This window comes from Orcinus orca, chromosome 6 (assembly GCF_937001465.1).
Source record: "Orcinus orca chromosome 6, mOrcOrc1.1, whole genome shotgun sequence".
NCBI classification, from domain to species: domain Eukaryota; kingdom Metazoa; phylum Chordata; class Mammalia; order Artiodactyla; family Delphinidae; genus Orcinus; species Orcinus orca.
The window spans coordinates 88,831,008-88,851,856 of NC_064564.1; the positions used below are offsets into that span (position 1 = coordinate 88,831,008).

General features: G+C 40.7%; 1 pseudogene; it reads right to left on the reverse strand.

The window, feature by feature from the left end:
* Nucleotides 1–3,504: 3,504 nt before the first annotated feature.
* On the reverse strand, nt 3,505–3,846 carry LOC101288989 (cytochrome b-c1 complex subunit 7-like; annotated as a pseudogene).
* Between the last annotated feature and the right edge of the window lie 17,003 nt (nt 3,847–20,849).

The window sequence follows — 20,849 nt, forward strand, 5'->3', positions numbered from 1 at the left end:
TCCAAGGATCTATGTGTCTGTTTTCGTGCCAGCACTATGATGTTTTGAATGTTAATGTTGGTATGCTTGATGTTGTCCCAGAGGGACTCATTTTTTTAAATTTGTTTTTCTTTTTGCTGTTACGACTGGGTGATTTCCACTATTCTATCCTCGAGATCACTTATGCATTCTTCTGTATCACCTAATCTGCTATTAATTCCTTCTAGCTTATTTTTCATTTCAGTTATTGTATTCAGCCTCTGACTGGTTCTTTTTTATATTTTCTAGTACTTTGTTGAATTTCTCACTCTGTTCATCTATTCTTTTCCCAAGTCTAGTTAGCATTCTTATTACTATTGCTTTGAACTCTTTATCAGGTAAATTATTTGTCTCTGTTTCATTAGGGTTTTTTTCAAGGACCTTATCTTGGTCTTTTATTTGAAACATCTGCCTCTGTTTTCTCATTTTGTTTACCTTTCTCTGTTTGTCTCTATGAAATTAGGTGAAACAGTTACCTATCCCGGTCTTGAAGGCATGTCCTTGTGTGGGAGGGTCCCTATGCAGTCTGCGTGTCTCCAGCGGCTTTAGTGGGAGAGCTGGATCTGAAGTGAGCATGGGCCATGTCTTCCCCCCTGCACTGGCAGCCACCACCTTGATGGGAGGTAGGGCTGGAATCAGCGGGGCTGGGTGCAGAGAGCCAGGTGCCAGCACCAGTTTCTCCTAGGCTCAAAGGCAGTCACCGCCCTATCGTGGGTGGGGCCAAGGCCAGAGGGGCTGGAGCAGGAGCCCTGAGGAAGTTGGGTTTCTCCCCAGTGGGATGGAGTCTCCACCTTGGTTGGGAGCATGGTCAGAGCCTGAGGGCTTGGGGCTGCACTTCTGAGCTGGTTCCACTTTTCCCCCAGTGTGTGGAGCTTGGTTAGAGGCTGGGCTGGGGTCAGAGGTGTTGGAACCGAAGGGGTTGGAGACACGCTGTTCATCTGGTTCTGCTCCCTCCCCGGTGTGAGCTCGTGATGGCAGTGGCGGGCTCCTGCCTGGCTAGAGGCAGGGCCACACCAAGCTGGTTCATCTCCCTCCAAGTGTGAGCACACTCACTGGCAGTGGTGGCCTCGGCCTTAGCGGGGAGCAGCGGCGGAACAGGAGCCTGGTATGGGGTGGGGGGCAGGCCCTCAGAGCACCAGGCAGTTTTCAGACAGCTGCCTCCACGCTGGGACTGGGAGCAAGCAAGTTTGTGCACGTGACCTTTCAAGAGCAGAGTCTCTGTTTCTTACAGCCCTCCGGTAAGCCCCACTTCTTTTCAAACCAGCTCATGTTCCTAGTGTTGAACCCCAGGGCTGGGGTGCCTAATATGGGGCTCGAACCCCTCACTCCTTAGGGAGGATCCCCAAACCTGTGATATCCCTGTGCTGTTCTGGGTCACCCGCGAGGGGTGCAGGTCCTCATTGGATCACTTCTCCTTCCCTCCTACCAGACTCTGTGTGGTCCTTTTGTTACAGCCTAGGTCGTAGGAGAGTCATTCTGCCAGTTTTCATGTCATTCTCAGTGAGAGTTGCTCAATATGTAGTTGTAGTTTTGATGGGTTCGTCGTGGGGAGGTGAGCTCAGGGTCCTCCTATTCCACCATCTTGATCCTGCCTCTTGCATTTTCTAGATTTTATTAAACAACCGTATATGATTGGTGTAATAAGCATTTAGCAAAGGGAGAAAGAGAGAATGAGTCCACAGGTCCTGCAAGGAACAGGTAAACACGTGGAAGCCCTCAGGCAATGTTTCCAAACTTGGCTGCATATTAGTATCAGCTGGGGAGTTTTTAAACATCTAATGGCCTGGCTGCCCCCAAGACCAATTCAATATAAGTCTCTGGGGCTAGAACCCAGGCTTCAGTAGTGTTTAAATCTCCCCAGCTGTTTTCAATGTGTAGCCAAAGGGGAGAACCCCTGCCTCAGGAGAACTCCTGCATTTTCTTGTTCTTGGCAGGTCCTGGTAGTCCTGGCTTATGGGGGGCTTCCTGGGTCCCTACAACCAAGCTCATCCCCAGGAGAGACATCAGTGTTCCTTGGCTCCCAGTATGAACATAGTTTTGTTCAGATTTCAGAATAAATGAAGGATGAAATGAAATGGATCAGGGCTAGAAATGACTTTGGCCACTGGATTAATATAGGGAGAAATAGTTGAAAGAAGATGTGAGTTAGAATATCTGGGTTCTTTGTGAGGTCTGTCATCCAACAGCTATGTGATCTTAGGTTACTTTTCACTGAACCTCAGGTTCCTCATGGCTCTGCCTTTCTGTGATCTGTTAGGATTAAATGAACTAAAACACATGAAAAGAGTTTTGTGAAATGTAAGGTACTATATAAATATTATTATTTTTATTATTTTGTAACTAATAATATGAAGAATGTGCTCAGAGAAAGATGATATCTGAGGAAGACACGAGAAAGGTTGAATTACCTTCCCATAGGAGACCCAGGCCTCTGGATGGACAGGAAGAACTAAGTTCAAAGCGAATTAAATAAGGGGCAAATCCATGGACTGAAATGAAAAGCAACTTGACATGCTAAACACGGAACACTTCTTTCTCAGAAATCCAGAGAAGAGACTCTGAGAAAGATCTTCCCTTTGCTTTTATGATGGCTTCCAGGAATTTATCCCAAAGTGGTGATGTCTCAGAATAAATAGGTTTTCTTCTCATAATTAAGCCAGAGGTTCTGGAAAAGGGCTGAGCACAAGGCTGAATTCACTACTGAGATTGCTTGCAGTTTAGCTTAGGTCCCAATGAGGTGGTCCCTATGTGTCACCAAAAAAAGAATCCTTGCATATAGCTTTTTAAATTGGTGGTGGTTTTCCAGAATCCTTGCATCTGGACGACAGCCTACTTATGCCTCTAGACTGACTTTATTTTCCTCTGAAATTAATGTATTCTTTGAAAATAATAGGCCCTGGAAGGAACTTTACTGCAGCACTCTTTGTGGGAGGAGCTCAGCATTAGAAAGGGCCATCTGAGATATCATTTGACGTGGGTCATGATGAAGAGAGCTGAGAGCCCCTTAAGCACAGGGACCATGACTTTTTCATCTTGGTATCCCCTACATGTGCAGGACCCAGAAAAAGTACACAGTGGATCAATGCCCTGGAAGCATATCCTGTAGGCACAGTCCCTAGTCCATGGTAGGAAATTAATGAATATTTGTGGAAAGAATAGCATTGTCACCAGGTCTAACACACTGACAATGTCCGCTATCGTGCAAGCATGTTTTCCTTTTGTTCATCTCAGCCCACTATCAGCTGCAACTTCTCCCATAAAATGGAGATCTATTGCCCCACATTCTCAGGGTTAAGATGCATCTATACTGAAAATAAACCATAGTGTTTGTATGGCACATTATAGTTGTGTTACTTTTTTATAATTATTATAGACATTTATTTAAAATAATACATTTACAGCCCAGATAGGTCCACATTGTATATTCCAGGTTTAACCAACTTCATAAAAATACTTTGAGAATGGTTGCATCCACAGATTTTTAAACTACATGATTATTTCTTTGCCCATTCTTCTCTCTCTTTTCTTTCCCGAATAACCTCTTTCAGATATGGTTCAAGGTAGAATTTATCCTCCTCATATTTTGTCCACTGCTCTTTAGGCAAGATCTGCTGCCTCACGGTCAGGTCCAGTGCTCTCAACGCAGAACACCCTGTTGTTATAAAGGTTCTCAGGAAGCCTTCTTATGGATTCTTTTACATCGTCATTCTCATATGTTGTATCATCTCACATTAAGCCCAGTTTATTGAACCCGGCAGCATTGTAATACCATTTTCAAATACCCTCCAGCCATTTGCTTGACGCTGCAACAGCAGGCTTGCTCTCCATTTTGACCCGAGACCTAGCTGTATTATTGAACTGGAGCTTCACAACTTGAGGAAGAATGACTGTTGCAATAATCATTGCAGGCAAAAGATAAAGGAAACCTAAGCAAAGAGAGTGACAGGTTTCTGACTTGGGCACCTGAGTGGATGACAGTGCTATTCACTGAGATATGAAGGAGGTATAGTTTTGAGGGGAAATAGGACACATTTAGTTATAGACCCACTGAGTTGTAGGTGCCTATCATCCAGGTGGCGGCGCTGGGTAGACCACTGAATATGCAGGTATGAAACTTGGGAGACACCTGGATAGATATATTCTTGAGCACTATCAGCATATAATAGTTATAGAAATCCAGGGGAAAAAATGAGTATAGAGAGAAGAACAGTGAGAGCAATTTTAAGGGGAAGGATGTGATAGGCCAGTAGCAGAGGATTGAGGAGAAAGGTGAAAATGGACACAGCATGAAAGAAGAGAAAGTAGTGTGGAAGGGGCCATGAGGTCAAGGGAGAGATTTTTAAAGATTGGAAAGACATGTTTAAATGCTAATGGGAAAAGACAAGATGGACCTGCAAGGCACCTCTGTATCTGTTCATCACCACATTTGACCACAATAACCCTCAGAAAGTGTTGACTTCAGCCTTTCAGACCTTTAGCACAAGTTCCTCTCTTAGCCACCTCTAACTCATACAAAAAATGGAATTCTAGGAAATGAAGTTCTCAGTTCATCCAGGTTGACATATCACAATCCAGCATAGTTCATCCCTTGTCAACTTGGTGTCTACACACACTCTTTAACTATATTTAATTTCCAAATAAAACCATCAACGAGACCATGCTTTCGTATAACATGATTAAACTACTCTTCACATGACTGAAAACATGTTAACCCTCTCCTAACCAAAAGATACACAAAGTCCACTTCATCTATCCTGAAGAGCAAAGTTTTGCCATCCATCAGGCACTAAACTGAACCTTCAAAAGGCTATTACATAATTCAATCAAGTGAGCTGTTTCTAGGTGATGGGAAGACTAGTATTGCCCTCATTTTCTGTAAAGTGAGTTCCCTGGTCAGCAATAATGCTCTGTGGGATACGATGACGGTGATTAGGGCTTTCTGTAAGTCCATACATAGATGGGTGTTTAGGGAAGAATCACTGAGGAGGGGAAAGCAAATCCATATGCAGAGTAAGTATCTATTCCAGTAAGAACAATACACTTTCCCTTCTATTATGGAAATGGCTCTGTATACTCAGCCTGATTCCAGGTGAACTGAGAAACAATGTCATATATTTGACTGGTGTTGGTCTTTGCTTTTGGCAGTTAGGGACTCAGTAGTGGAGGTAACCAGACTGGCTCTTTAATCAGCAGCATGGACAACCTCTATCCCTGTAGCCATGGCCACTTTATTTATGAATGCCTTGGTCAAGGACAGGAGTGACTGGGGAAAGAGGCTGACTGACATCCACAAAACAGGTCATCTTGTCTACCTGATTAAGATCTTGCTCTTTGGTTAGCATTCACCTGGGACACGAATATCATATTCTGTGCTCTTTCAAAGAGGTCTATCCTCATACCTTTTCTCCAGAACTCACTGCCTCCAATTCTCCAGTCATCTTCCTTCCAATCCAAACTCTTAGTGATTTGCTCATGAATTAATGTAGAGCAATACTTTTGTTCATCTTCCTTCCAGGCAAGTTAACCAACCAGGTGTACTGCTTGGAGTTTTGACCACCGAAGAAATTTCTCTTCAACACTGTCCTTCACAGTCACACTGAGTGGAGCTATAGTGCTGCAGGCATCCAATTTCAACTTCTGCCAGTATTTTTGGTGTTGATTTGGAATGAGAGACTGAGAGGGGTGTGAGCTTAGAGAATAATTCTGGAGGGAGGGGAAAGAATTTTGAAGAGAAAAGAGAGCTGCTGTCCACAATGGAAAACTGGGGAAAGAACAGAGATATTTAACAGATTTTATTAATGTTTAAAATATAATTTTTCAATATAGAACCTCTTCCCCTAGTCCCACGGGATTTTCGGTAAAATATTCATTTCTCATCCATGCATGAAAGAGGTGGACCTACAGTGGGAATACATCAAAATGCTGAGTGCAGTCTCAATAGTAGGCCTGGAGCAACAGCTATAGCTGCTCCCAGGAAGCCTGCTACACCCCTGTTATATTGGCGGAAACCAATGCAAAGCACTATTATTAAATTGCTGTGAGCAGTTTCTGCCCTGCAAGAATACACTTTGAGGCAGATTGTCCTTTGTCTCAGGAGGCTAAAGTCCTGAACTGGCCCTTTAGTTACCCAAAGTTTCTACCTGTTTTTCTTGGGAAGATCTGTTGTGTAACCTGAATGCAGATATTTTAGCCTAAAAAGCTAAATGACTGTGGTATAATATAAATTGTCCTGGCTAGGTTTTAGCAGCCAAAATTATGCATCTACAGATTTTGTTGCTTCTTTTTGGAGAAATGTTTATTTTCTTTGTAGACAATTAAACTGGATATTCTTCACCTAGAAGTGGTTGCTTACTCCTGTAGAGATGCATGTGCCCTTACGTGCAGAAATAGGAAGCTGTGAGGAAGAGAAAGGCAGGAGGGACATGTAAGTAAGGTCTTCACCTCACCCTGGAATAGTCCTTAAAACCTGGGCTTGGTTTGATGCATGCCAGCTGTTTAATGTCTTGTACATGGGACATGTGGTTAAGAGCATGGGCTCTGGGGTTAGATCACCTTCATCTGAATCCCCCCTCTACCATTTACAGGCCATCTTGCCTTGAGCAAATTACCTAACTTCTCTGTTCTTCATTTTCCTTATTTTAAAATTGGAGGGATAATAGTTGTTACTCTATAAGGTTGTTGAGAGGATTGAAATGAGTATGTAGAGAGTTTAGCACAATGCCTGGCATATAGTAATATCTCAATAAATTTTAAAACAATCAAGAAAATACTGATACTGGGCTATCAATGCTATGATTGTTTTGTAGGAACCAGCAGGTGAGGCCACACTCCTTTGGGTAGGCTGGAGTCTCTTCTGGAAAGGTACAATTCCTACTGGCACTCATCCCAAGAAGATATGGATTCCAGGAGTAGATGATGGAATGAGAAATCAAGGATAGGTAACATGAGAAATGGGTCAGAAATGAGTGAGGCAAAAGTATTTACAGTGAAGGCCCAGATTTGGGGGAAATGGAGAAACAGTCTCTGAAATTAATAGTGGGGCTTCTGACCAGAAGTAAGACCCCCGAAAACAAGAAATGAAGGCTGTCAAGCTCTGGTCAAGAAAGATGCTTCAAGCTGATAAGAAACTTATGTATGAGATAAAGGGGAGTTGGGATCTGCACCCATCTTGGGGTACCCGCTCACGACTTATGAGGAACACACTGAAGAGGATACTTTTTCTGTCAGTATTGCTGTATAACAAACCACCCCAAAACTCAGTGTCATAAAACAATAATTGTATTATACTCTTGGTTTCTGTGGGTCAGGAATTTTGACACAGAACAGCAGGGCTGGCTTGTTTTTGGTCTCTGATGTGTGGGGCCTCATCTAGCAAGGCTTGAATGCTGAGGTGACTTGATAGCTGGGGTTTGGGATCATCTAGAGGTGTCTTCAAAGTTGATGCTGGCTGTGGCTGGGACCTCAGGTGGGCTGATGGCTGGAAAAAATACAAGTGATCTCTCCATGTGGTGTCTCAGCGTGAGATAGTTTGGGCTTCCTCATAGCTTGGTGTTTGGGTTCTAAAAGTGAGTCTCCCAAGAGAACTGGGCAGGGAAATGATTATTTTTATAATCTAACCTTGGAAGTCACATAGTGTCGCTTCTTTCAACCACAAATCCACCGTTTCTAGGGAAGGGAACATAGATTCCACTTCTCTATGGGAGGACTGTCAAAGTCACATTGTAAATAAGAGTATGTGGAATGGGGGTTATTCTTTTTGTCACATTTAGAAAATATAATCTGCCACCGATGGATGACACTACCAAACTGCTCTCTTGCCTGGGTTTTGGGGGAATTCTTTTAACATCCCTTCACACCTGGGACTCAAAAGCTAAATGAGCAAAGCTCTATTTGACAGTCCAATAGGACAGCATTCCTTTAAAGGTTAGAATTGGAAAAGTTGGCTGCATGATATGTTATCAGCTGGAAGGAAAAACTACTTTCAACAGTGAGTGGAAAACAGGGACAAACATAATTATGGAAAAGCAGGAGCAACAGAAGCAAATCCTGCCTGGAGAAGCAATGGAGAACAATAGTAGCAGGATGAAGAATGGGGAGAAACAGCAGACCAGTGAAGACCATAAAAGGAAAGAATAGTTTCTGTGAAACAAATAAATCTTGGGCAAATTTAGCCAATCTTTTTTTTTTTTTAAGATGTTGGGGGTAGGAGTTTATTAATTAATTTATTTATTTTTGCTGTGTTAGGTCTTCGTTTCTACGCGAGGGCTTTCTCTAGTTGTGGCAAGCAGGGGCCGCTCTTCATCGCGGTGCGCAGGCCTCTCACCATCGCGGCCTCTCTTGTTGCGGAGCACAGGCTCCAGACGTGCAGGCTCAGTATTTGTGGCTCACGGCCCTAGTTGCTCCTCGGCATGTGGGATCCTCCCAGACCAGGTCTTGAACCCGTGTCCCCTGCATTAGCAGGCAGATTCTCAACCACTGCGCCACCAGGGAAGCCCCAAATTTAGCCAATCTTGACTTACAAAGAGTATAAGTTAAATGCCCCCTCCCACTTTAAATTAGGGGGGACATTAACTGAGAGAAATTATTTGTTGTTAATGTGTATTAACACTAAGTATTCTGTCATATTCAGGAGTGACAGCTCAAATGGGGACCATACTTCTAAGAGATGGTGACATCTCAGAGCTACATAGTAATTACTACTATTGCTTCTTATAAATTTGTTCTAACAGGTATACTACATTCATTTCTTAAATGATTATATGATATTGAATTATGGATTTTTCAATGTTATATCTTTTATTTATTATGTTAAGCATCCAGTATCCTAATTTGTGTTATCTCTGAGTCTAGGTTATACTTCTGGAGTTTGTCAAACTATTTAGGCATCACTACCTAGAACATTTTAGCACCAGGTGGCAGCAAAATCTGAGAGCTGAGATAAAATTCTTGGCAGGAAAGTAAACAATTAAGAATTTGCCTCAAACCTCAGGATGGTTAATAAGGAGTAACAAATGCATAACTTCCCCCCTCCCCTTGCTTCTGTTTAGAGCTCCTTCTCTCTCTCTCTCTCTCTCTCTCTCTGTCTCTCTCTCTCTCTCTCTCTGTCTCTCTCTCTCTCTCTCTCTCTCTCTCTCTCTGTCTCTCTCTCTGTCTCTCTCTCATTTTAGTGAGTGATTATCCAAATTGTGCACACACCCTCCCCCTGCCCCCCCTTACACTCACTTATACTCTCGAACACACAGAGAAAACAGCCGGTCAGCCAGCTGAGTGGACTGTGCTGGAAATTAGATTCAGAAGGGCAAGAACTAGGATAGCCCAGAGCATAGAAAGCCAGCAGAATAAACCAAATTGGAATCCGTTAGGAAAATCCAGGGTCTAAAGGAACAGAGACTAAGCTCAAACACCAATTCCAAATGGCCAGAAGCAGAACCAAAGTCAAGCAGCTGAATAAAACAAAGAGGAGATGTAAAGCAAGAGCAGGGAAGACAGATAACAGTAATTGATCTTTAGAGGTCAGTAAGGGCAAGTGCTTGGTTATTTTGAGCTAAGCTAAAGAGACAGAGAAGAAACTAGAGTCATTCTCTCTTCTTAAATGTATCCAAGTGTTAATGACATCAACTCTACAAGATTCTCCATTCTCTATGGACTGGCCAAAGAACAGAATTCTGGGATCTTTTTTCAGTTTTACCCTGTACTTGCTGGATGATCCCGACTGGCTGTTTCCAAGCTTGAGGTGACTCCTTCATCAGATGAGAGTCAGTGCTAATCTAGTCTTGCCAGAAGAGATGGTAGTGATTTGGGATGGCAGCTCAAATTTGCTCTTATTTAAGAAGCACTGCATTAGTCACTTCAGATTTTTTTCTGGCTAGGGCCTGGTACTTAAACTGCCAAACCAGGTAGAAATGCATACTTCTTTTTTTGTAAAAAAATGCATACTTCTTAAACACAAATACAAAATCATTTTAAAGTCCATTAAACAGATTTTTTAGTTGGAGAGTAACTCAAAATTGTCAAGCAACTTTCCTTTCAGGTGCTTCCTTAATTATGATAAAGTTCCAAGTTGTATTTTTCAATAGTTATATTTTGCCAGTGTTTTTTAAAAACGGGTGTTAGGGCTTTTAGGCATTTTTGATCCTTTTTCCTACTTGTTGAAAAGGCCCACAGTTCAGTCCTTGGAACATGTATCAAACTCTCATCAACATTCATCAAACTCTCATCATCGTCTGAAGAATCTCTAAAAAGTTTGGAAGGGACTCTGTTGTAATCTTTATTTCTGAAGCTTCCCACACAATTGCATGGCTGTAAAAATGGATTTTCACATCATGTGTCTAAAGAAAAAAACAAGTGTCTTTGTTCCATGGTGCATTTCAGAAGATTAACAGGTGTTAACAGATGGGAGGATTCCAGCTTTTGCTCTTAAGAGTAAAAGGTCTATCGTGGTCAGTAATTGCCTCTTAAGAAGTAGCCGTGTTCATTTCTGGCCTTGCAAACCAAGAGGTGGACTCTCTTTATAGAGCAGGTGTTTGTGGACAACTAGCAACAAGTAGGAATCAAAGTGCCCCATGGTGAAGAGTTGCTAGGTGCCTGGGGAAGCCTTAAAGTGGCAGTACCTCCATGTTCCAGGGTTATACCTCGGGAACCTGATTTTGTAGCATGGTGACAGAGGATTTCTCTCTCTCTCAGGTGAACGCTTACTAACAAAATCTGAAATATAAACCAGGAAGCTTGTTTATTAACTTATAACTAGGAACTTGGATCCTCTGATTTCTACCTGTGATCTACAGACAGATCTACACAGAAAGCCAAATTATTATCAAAAGTCTGCTGCACATAAGCATAGATTCAGCATAAGGTGAATTAGCACATGATTCAAATGTTTAATAGCATTAACTTTGATAAAGTCCAATGTACTTGTCTCCACAAGGAACAAGACACATCAAATCCTTCACTTGTTTCTTTACCTTAATTTGATCTAATAGCTTTTCTAGTTCTGACATTTTATATTCAATTTCAACTTCGTGTCCATTTTCTTCTGGTGCAAATGGAAGCATAATAGGAAATCAAAAGAGGCAAGACCAACCACAGTAGTAGAGAACTGTGGCTCGAGATATATGAGGAGGAAGAAAGAGTGCTCTAAATACTCTGTGTGACTTCAAATCTCTAGACCGAGATAAATTCTATTCCACAATGTACAAGAAACACAGACACTGTTTATCATCCTCTGAGGTGTCACAGAGATGAGAAGAGGTGCTTGAACACCAGAAATAATCATATATTTTGACTTTCTAAATAGAGAAATTATTTGAGCCTTCAAAGACAGGAAAAGTGAGTCTAACGAAAACCTCTGGAAAAATTCAGGCAGATTATTGAGCATAGAAAAGAATGCAGTGATCACCAGGAAGTAAAATGAGTTCGCTACAAATGCATCAGTCATTCAACCAGTTCATCATTTACGTTCCAGGCTGCGTTATTAGTAGATACATTTATGTATTGGTTTATCAGATTTAAGATAAACCCAAATTTAGATCATAAAGTCAACCGGATGGTACTTAATTTTCTTTCTATGTTCCAAATCAGTTCAGGTAGCAGCAGTTATTCGTTCATCAGAAGTCTGGGTAAAGCTCAGTAGTGAGTCCATCCTGACCATGGACCCAGTCTATCTCCTGCAGTCACCCTGAAGGTAATGTTTTAGTTCTAATAATATTGCCTGCATTAGGAACATCTCTAATTCCACTTTCAGAATTCTCTTCTGAAGTTTACTTTCTGTCTTTACAGGTAGAAAGGCATTGCCCTTTGGAGAATGGGTTTTTAACGTTTTCAGAAATAATCAAGTCTATTAGAAACAAAAAAGGATGAACCTTGATCACCTACTCAATTGAATGAGGGGGTAGGGAAGTGAGGAACGCAGAGATTAACGGTCTACACATAAACCAAGGAAACTGATTTAGTTAGGGGTCTTGTAAATTGCTTCTGAAAGCAATCTCTAAACAGGGTTTTTTTTTTTTTTTTGAAGGTTTTATTTTTTTAACATCTTTATTGGGGTATAATTGCTTTACAATGGTGTGTTAGTTTCTGCTTTATAACAAAGTGAATCAGTTATACATATACATATGTTCCCATATCTCTTCCCTCTTGCGTCTCCCTCCCTCCCACCCTCCCTATCCCACCCCTCCAGGCAGTCACAAAGCACCGAGCTGATCTCCCTGTGCTATGCGGGTGCTTCCCACTAGCTATCTACCTTACGTTTGGTAGTGTATATATGTCCATGCCTCTCTCGCGCTTTGTCACAGCTCACCCTTCCCCCTCCCCATATCCTCAAGTCCGTTCTCTAGTAGGTCTGTGTCTTTATTCCTGTCTTACCCCTAGGTTCTTCATTACATTTTTTTTCTTAAATTCCACATATATGTGTTAGCATACAGTATTTGTCTTTCTCTTTCTGACTTACTTCACTCTGTATGACAGACTCTAGGTAAACAGGGTTTTTTTTAATGGAGGAAAATGTCCTTAATACTCTCAAATTCTTAAAGATTGTCTTGCTTTTGAACGTTTAAAAATGCAAGTTTAGGGCTTCCCTGGTGGCGCAGTGGTTAAGAGTCCGCCTGCCAATGCAGGGGACACAGGTTCAAGCCCTGGTCCGGGAAGATCCCACATGCCACGGAGCAACAAAGCCCGTGCACCACAACTACTGAGCCTGTGCTCTAGAGCCTGTGAGCCACAACTACTGAAGCCCGCGTGCCTAGAGCCCGTGCTCCACAACAAGAGAAGCCACCACAATGAGAGGCCCGCACACCGGAACGAGGAGTGGACCCCGCTCGCTGCAACTAGAGAGAAGCCTGCGCACAGCAACAAAGACCCAATGCAGCCAAAATAAATAAATTTTTTTTAAAAAAAAGCAAGTTTAAAATGATAAGGGAGATTGAATATAGGAAGACATACAGACTTTTCTATATCTTCCTTTCTTCTGATCTAGCAATGTAATTCTAGCATTACAAATATCTTTTAGTAACAGAACAGGTTTCATTCCATTTCAAATGCATTTTTATATGTACGATTTTTTTTTAATCGGGATAACAGATTTTATCTTCTAATGCTCTGATAGGCTATAAATCTTAGCTCTTTTATTTAAACTTAAATAGAATTTTTTAAACACACAGGAACAAAGATTTAGGTAGTCTTATGTTTGTATCTTTTCTTAAATTCTTTTGAAAACAAAATTCAAACTTTAACTCTAAATGCAAAAATATTCAGCTACCAATAGATTCACATTATGTTCAAGTGCTATGTTATACAGGACTTAAACCAAATTTTAAAAGTTAGGAGATCAGCAGTAGAACCAGAAAGTAACGCCTGTAATGTTATTTTTCCAATCTGCCTGATCCATGCAAATTTCCCCAGGAGACATTTCAAATACTCTTCACCAGAAGTTAATTGAATAAGAAATTTAAAAATAAGAATGATCTTTATCTATTTATAACTTACCCTTATTCCAGAAAGGATTGAAGATGGTTTACAAAACTACATATAATTCAATTAAAATTTTTATTTTTTAATTTATTTTTTATTGAAGTGTAGTCGATTTACCATGTTGTGCCCATCTCTGCTGTGCAGCAAAGTGACTCAGTTATACACATGTAGACATGCGTTCTTTTTTATATTCTTTTCCATTATGGTCTATCCCAGGAGATTGGATATACTTTCCTGTGCTATACAGTAGGACTTTGTCGTTTATCCATTCTAAATTCAACAAAAAAATTTTTAAAGCAAGGGAAGGATTAAAAAGAAAACAAATGTGGGTAAAGTAAGAAAAGGCTGAAGTGAGTATTCACATTCATGATTTGAAGTCCAATACACTTGCTAAACTTGACTTAGGCTTTTTAACAGCCGTTGCAAAGAAGGAAACAATCAGTTCCATAATTCATAAAGTTTGGGAGGGGGGAAAGGTCTATTTAGAGGGGGACAACATTCTAGATTCTGAAGCCTGGGGGTGGAGGAGCTCAATCATCTGCTAACCTAAAATATTTCTTGATGGTTGAAAGCTAAACTGGGCATTTTGTCAGGAATACCTGAAATGCAATCACACCATGTTACTCCTCTGCTCTAAAAAGTTCAGGAGTTCTCCAAGGCCTATAAATTAACTATACATGTCTTAATCTAATATTTTAGGCCAAATATCAAAACCAAATCAAGGTGACCTCTCTGAAGGCAGACAGCATTTCTTATTCAATATGGTGTTAACCAACATTGTCACAGGCCTTTGTGACAGAGTAGGTATCAACAGACACTCAAAGATGTTATGTAGAGGAACTCTAAACCAGCCAAGAAAGTTGGCAGAAACCTCTCCAGCCCTCATTTCTGTACTTGTAGGGCCTTCCTCTGACAGCTTTCCCTGTTGAATGCTGACCGATATCTTCAAAGTCAATAATAATGATAGCATCTCCATCACCAATAACAGCTACAGTAACATCACTTTGCATTTGTATAGTGCTCTACAGTTAACAAAGTGCAGATACAAAGATTTTAAAAGTATTCTCACAACCAGTTTGCTTTTTGGTCTGAGTAGGGATCATGGACCTTCCTACAATGCAGAAACGAAGTCTTGTAGAAGGTATGTCTTTATTAAGTGGTGGATGCCATTTCCTCCTGATTTCCACAGCAGGATGTGGTCTCTTCCTCCCCTTCAAATCCTGGTGGCATTTGGTTTGCACATCTCTTATGACAATAATAACTCCATATGTTTTATATCTGGTGTTACAGTTTGCAAAATTTCTTATGCTAAGTACCTGTTTCTTTTTTCATTCTCACAACAATTTCATTTAAGGAGAAAATAATCCTTTACCTTGAGTACCCTGCTGCTCTCCCCACATTCTCTAAAAACATAAAAAGTGAAAGCCATTCTGTAGATTAACACTGCCCATTGCCACCACCATACCATCCTCCAACGGAAACTAACATTTTTTTTCAGCTCCCTATTCTCTGCCAGATGCTGGGATAATTTTTTATAAATAATAAGTCGGCCTTTGGTATCCTCAGGTTCTGCATCCAAAGATTCAACCAATCACGGATTGAAAATATTTGAAAAAAATTCCCGAAAATTCCAGAAACCAAAACTCGAATTTGCTGCACACTGGCAACTATTTACATAGCATTTACATTCTATTTTAAATTATTTCTATAGCATTTACATTTATGCCATTTTATATAAGGGACTTGAGCCTGCTTGGATTTTGGTATCTGTGGGGGTCCTGGAACCAATCCCCTTTGGATTCCACGGGAGGACTGTACAGCTTCAATTTATCTCTTCTTTGCCTTTAGATTGTTCAATTTGATTTCCTGCCTCCCAAAAAAAACCCAGCCAAAATCTAGAAATAAAATATGTACTTTCCTTCTCTGTGGATACTCTAATAAGGAAAAAGAAAAGGGGTGGCAAAGCTGAGAAGGAACTGACACCCTTTCTGAAAACTTTCCTGCAGTGGCTGATTTAGGGACCAATTCTGTGGATTTCAGCAGCATAGTGTAACACATTGGGTGGATCAAGGCTGTGTTGACAAGAGCTGCCACTTACGGGAATTTCCAATGAAGACATCATCAGGTAGGAAAAGACTCCGGCAGAAGTATTTTGGTGAGGAGGCTCTTCATTCCTCACGTTGGTTCAGAGTAACAGTTCCAAGCGAGAAGAAGGCTGGGGAGAAGAAGCAAGATGGAGGCCACCACCGGAAATCTCCTGAGAGGACAGGAAAAGCCCTGCTCCAAGATGTGGCATTACCCAATTCCAGGAGGCGCCCTTCATATGGAATACAATGTGCATTGTGCCCTTGGAGTTGTGCAACATGCGGTCCTCCCCATGGTACCTGGCTCTGTCCTCCCCATTCCACTGAGGGCTATAGGGGGTACCCATGTTGGGGACTGTCACGAGAACTGGGAACTCGCAAGCTTTCTTACTCATTTGATGGTTTGATGCCTGGCATTTTGATTTCAGTTCAACGGGATTCTCTAGACAAGTTGATCAGGACCGTGTAGGCAAGTATCATGTCCAACGTGTGATTCCTCCTACAGAAACTCAGACTCCTTGTGGCAAAGATTTCTCTGGAAAAGTCAATTTCACATAAACTGTGTGGCCCCATTCCTTTAGTTATGTTTTTTTCTGGGAAAAGCATCACCATTTGAGAAAAATGAATTAGAAATTATTCTAATCCCTATATGGGGCCTAGTAACTATTTCTCACCTGCCCTTTAAGTCTATGGTTCTCAAAACCGACCACACTTAAGAATTATCCAGAGAAGTTTAAAAAACATATTGATGCCTGGTTTCCACTTCAGCCCAATGAAATCATAATCTCTGAAGGTGGGAACCAGGCAATTACATTTTTTAAAGATCCCCAAGTGACTTTGTTGTGTGCCTCAGGTGGTTTTCTTATTCTTCCTCTGATCTCACCCTCAGTGACAAATAGCTTTAAGAAGGCTTGTGGCTGCGGGAACTCAGTTGTGAAACTGGAGAAGACTAATCAGATTGCAAAGGTGATGAGACACACATGTCATTGAAAACAGATATTATCAAATGCCACATTCCAGGGCATGTGCTGGGAACACACAATAAATGACACAAGGTGCCTGCCCTCAATAAGTTTCTGTTCTAGTTGGAAGGACAGATATATGAACAACTATACTGCAGAGTAAAATTAAATCAAGGTACTGTGGGAACAGGTAGTGGTGGGGGATAAAGGAAGGTTTCTCTGGAGAGAAGAAATTTGAGGTGTGTCTTCAGGGAGAAGTAAAATTTTGATCAATGGAAAGGAAGCAGAAAACATTCCAAAGAAAAGAACAGCTTGAGCAAAGGCATAGAAGAAAGAAAGTGGATGGGATATTAGGAAATTAGAGGAACCTTGTGGAGCTTCAGAAAATGGTGGGCTATGAAGCTGGAAATTGAAATTAAAACTTGGAGAGCCTCAGAAGCCCCCACAAGAAATCATAAGTGTGTGTAAGATTGTATGATGCGTGTCTGAGAAGGAGGGGGCCACAACAAAGGTTTAAAAGTAACTAGTGCCATGACCAGATCTGAAACAAATAGGAACATGATCAACATGAACTTTGGTAAATACATTTGAGGTAGTTACTCATCCTACCTTCAGGCAACCTTCTCTGCTTATCTGCCCCTGGGACCTGCACTCTGGGGACCTGAACACACCTTTGTTTCATTCTTTGTGCCTTTTACATATTTTCTCTCTGTTCAGAATGCTCCGTCCTCCCTTCTTTAACAATTCCTATGTATTGACCAAACTCTGAAGTCACCTTCTCTGTGCTTCTTTCTATAGCACTTGTGTAGGGATAGCTTAAAAGGGCTTGTTAACTGTATTGTATTCGTTGACATGTCTGTCTTTCCCTCCAGAAGGTGAGCTCCTAGAAGACAGAAATGAGATCTTTTTAAACTTTCAATCAGCAGGACTCAGCACAGTGGCTGGCATATTGGCTGTGCATTGATTGAATGAATGTGAAAGCACTTACCAGATGTTAGAAAGATTCAAACTTACAATTTATGTCCTGCAATGTTAAAGTACAGGGATTCAGGAACATTTTTTCCATATTTAAAACCCTTTGCTCAGGCCTGAAACATTTATCATCTGAAGCGTTCATTTATATAAGCAAAGTGAAAGTTACTGAACCTATCAGTTTATTTCCATGGAGCAAGCAATATTTCTTTCTTTAGTAATAATCTGCCAAAGGAATATTACAGTTAATGTGTCTTTGGCTAGAGGAAATACAAATACCATTCAAACAGCTTCTGTAATCCATTGAGGCCTACAAAAGGGAAAGAAATCCCCTAAAGGGTGTGACAATGACATTTGGGCACTTGCTGGGCTGAGAAGAGGGAGGGTGGAACTCTGTGAATTTTGTTGATTTCCAATCCCTTAAATGTATTTCTGCTGGTTGGAGGAGTAAAAGGTTTACTGGTGAGAGTGTCAGTTATGAAAGGATTGAGGATAGATTCTATAATCCTGTAAAAGAGAGCCTCGGCAGGTTCTCCAACAGGAATCTAGAAATATTTGGTATCTTGGAAATCATTTCGCACTATTGTTATATTCTCTTAGTTCTTATGACAATCCTGCTGCTCCTGGAAGAAATGGCAACTTCCATGAACTTCATTTTTGCCCCTGGAAGAAATGGCAACTTTCATGAACTTAATTTTTGTTGCTCTCATACTCTATTTGCAAGGCACTTTATTTTTCCCTGCAGTTCTATCAGGCTTTGCCTCATGTATTTTGGTGCTCTGTTGTTAGGTACATACACATTAAGGATTGTTACATCTTCATGGAGAATTAACCCCTTTATCATTAGGCAAAGTGTCCCTCTTTATTCTTGATAATTTTCCTTGTTCTCAAGTCTGCTTTGTCTGAAATTAATATAGCTACTCCGTTTTTTTTGAAGATTTATTTATTGTTTAGTTAGTTAGTTAATTTATTTTTGGCTGCATCTGGTCTTAGTCGCAGCACAGAGGACCTTTGTTGTTGTGCATGGGCTTCTCTCTAGCTGTGGTGTGTGGATTTTCTCTTCTCTAGTTGTGGTGTGCAGGCTCCAGAGTGCGTGGGCTCTGTAGTTTGCGGCACTCAGGCTCTAGTTGAGGCATGCAAGCTCGATAGTTGCGGCACTCAGGCTTAGTTGCCCCAGCATGTGGGATCTTAGTTCCCTGACCAGGGATCGAACCCACGTCCCCTGCATTGTAGGGCGGATTCTTTACCACTGGACCACCAAGGAAGTCTCTATATAGCTACTCTTGATTAGCATTAGCATGGTATATCTTTCTCCATTCCTTTACTTTTAACCTTTCTGTGTCTTTATATTTAAGGCGGGTTTCTTGCAGAAAACATATAGCTGGGTCATGTTTGTTTGTTCACTCAGACAGTCATGCTGACAAAAAAAATTGGTGTATTCAGAGCATTCATATTTAAAGTGGTTATTAATATAGTTGGTTTAATATTTACCATGTTTATAACTCTTTTCTGTTTGTACTTGTTTCTCTCCTGCCCCCTTTTTGCACTCTCTGGTATATCAATTATACTTCTTTTTAAACTTTTTTTTAGTAATTTCTCTAGAGTTTATAATGTATATTTCAACTAATCTAAGTCCCCTTTCATATTACACTTACCACTTTATGGGTAGTTCAGTTACCTTAAACAGAGTTTTCCCAATTCCTCCCTCCTATTCCTTAAAACATTGCTACCATTTATTTTACCCAATGTATTGTTACTATTATTACTTTGAATAGTTATCTATCAGACCAAGTAAGAAGAAGAAAAATAAAATATTTTATTTTAAATTTATTTGTTCCCCTTCTGGGCTCATCCTTTCTTTACATATCCAGATTTGTAACCTATTACATTTTCTTCCTCCCTGGAAGAATTTCTTTTAACATTTCTTGCAGAGCAGGTCTGCTGGAAATGAATTCTTTCACTTTTTTTTTTTTTTTGGTCATCTGAGAAAGTCTTTATTTGTCCTTCACTTGTAAAGGATAAATTTGCTGGATATCAAATTCTAGGTTTGTGTTTTGTTGGATTCTTTTTTTCCTAACACTTTAAATATTTCACTCCACTCTTTTCTTGCTTGCATGGTTTCTGACGAGAATTCAGATGTAATTCTTATCCTTGTTCCTCTATACATAAGATGTTCTTTCCCTCTGACTTCTTTCAAGATTTTCCCATTGTCTCTGCCTTTTTTGAGTTTGACTATGACATACTTAGGTGTAGATTTTTTTGGCATTTATCTTGCTTGGTTTTCTGTGAGCTTCCTGCATCTGTGGTTTGGTTTCTGTCATTAATTTTGGAAAATTCTCATCCATTTTTACTTCAAATATTTCTTCTGTTCCATTTTCTTTCTCCTCTCCTTCTAGTATGCCAATTATGTATACGTTCCATCTTTTGAAATTGTCCCACAGTTCTTAGGTGTTCTGTTCTTTTTTTTTTCCTTTGCATTTTAGTTTGGGCAGTTTCTATTGCTATATCTTCACACACACTCATTCTTTCCTTGGGACCATGTCCAGTCTACTGAAAAGCCCATCAAAGGTGTTCTTCATCTTCATTAGAGTGTTTCTCGTTCTCGGCATTTCCTTTTGATTCTTTCTTAGAGTTTCCATCTCTCTCCTTCCATTACCCATCTGTTCTTGTATGTTGTCAATTTTTTCCATTAGACTCCTTACCATATTAATCACAGTTATTTTAAATTCCCTGTCTAATAATTACAAAAATCTATGTCATATCTGAGTCTGACTCTGATCCATGCTTTGTTTCTTGAGACAGTGCCTTTTCTTGTCTGTTAATAGGCCTTGTAATTTTTTGTTGAAAGCCAAACATGTTGTATCAGGTAGTGGGAACTGAGGTGAACAGGCTTCTGGTGTGAGGTTTTACATTAATCTGGCTAGGAGCTGGGCTGTGTTTAATGTTGGCAGTAGGTATAAGAGGCTTCAATTTCCTCTAGCATCCTTGTGGTCTGGATTCTCCTAAAAACTCCTTATATAGAGACTGCACCTTGCAGTTCTTTCAGTTCTAATCCACTGTGATTATTCTGAAGACCTGTAGATATGGTGCTAAGGTGTAGGGGGTGCAGAAGCATTCAATAATTATGATTTACCTATGATTAATTTTCAGTCTTTCAGTGGTCTTGTGTCTTTGGACTTTGACCTTCACAAGTGTTTCTCAGCCACTTCCCTGCCTTAGGAGAGACAGGAAGTCTAGAAGGGGCTGGAGTTGGGTAATGCAACCCTCTCTCAGCACCTCCACTCTCCCCCCCCATGCGTCTCTGGCTATGTAGGCCTTTGTTATAGAGAAGGCTCCATATATTTCAACA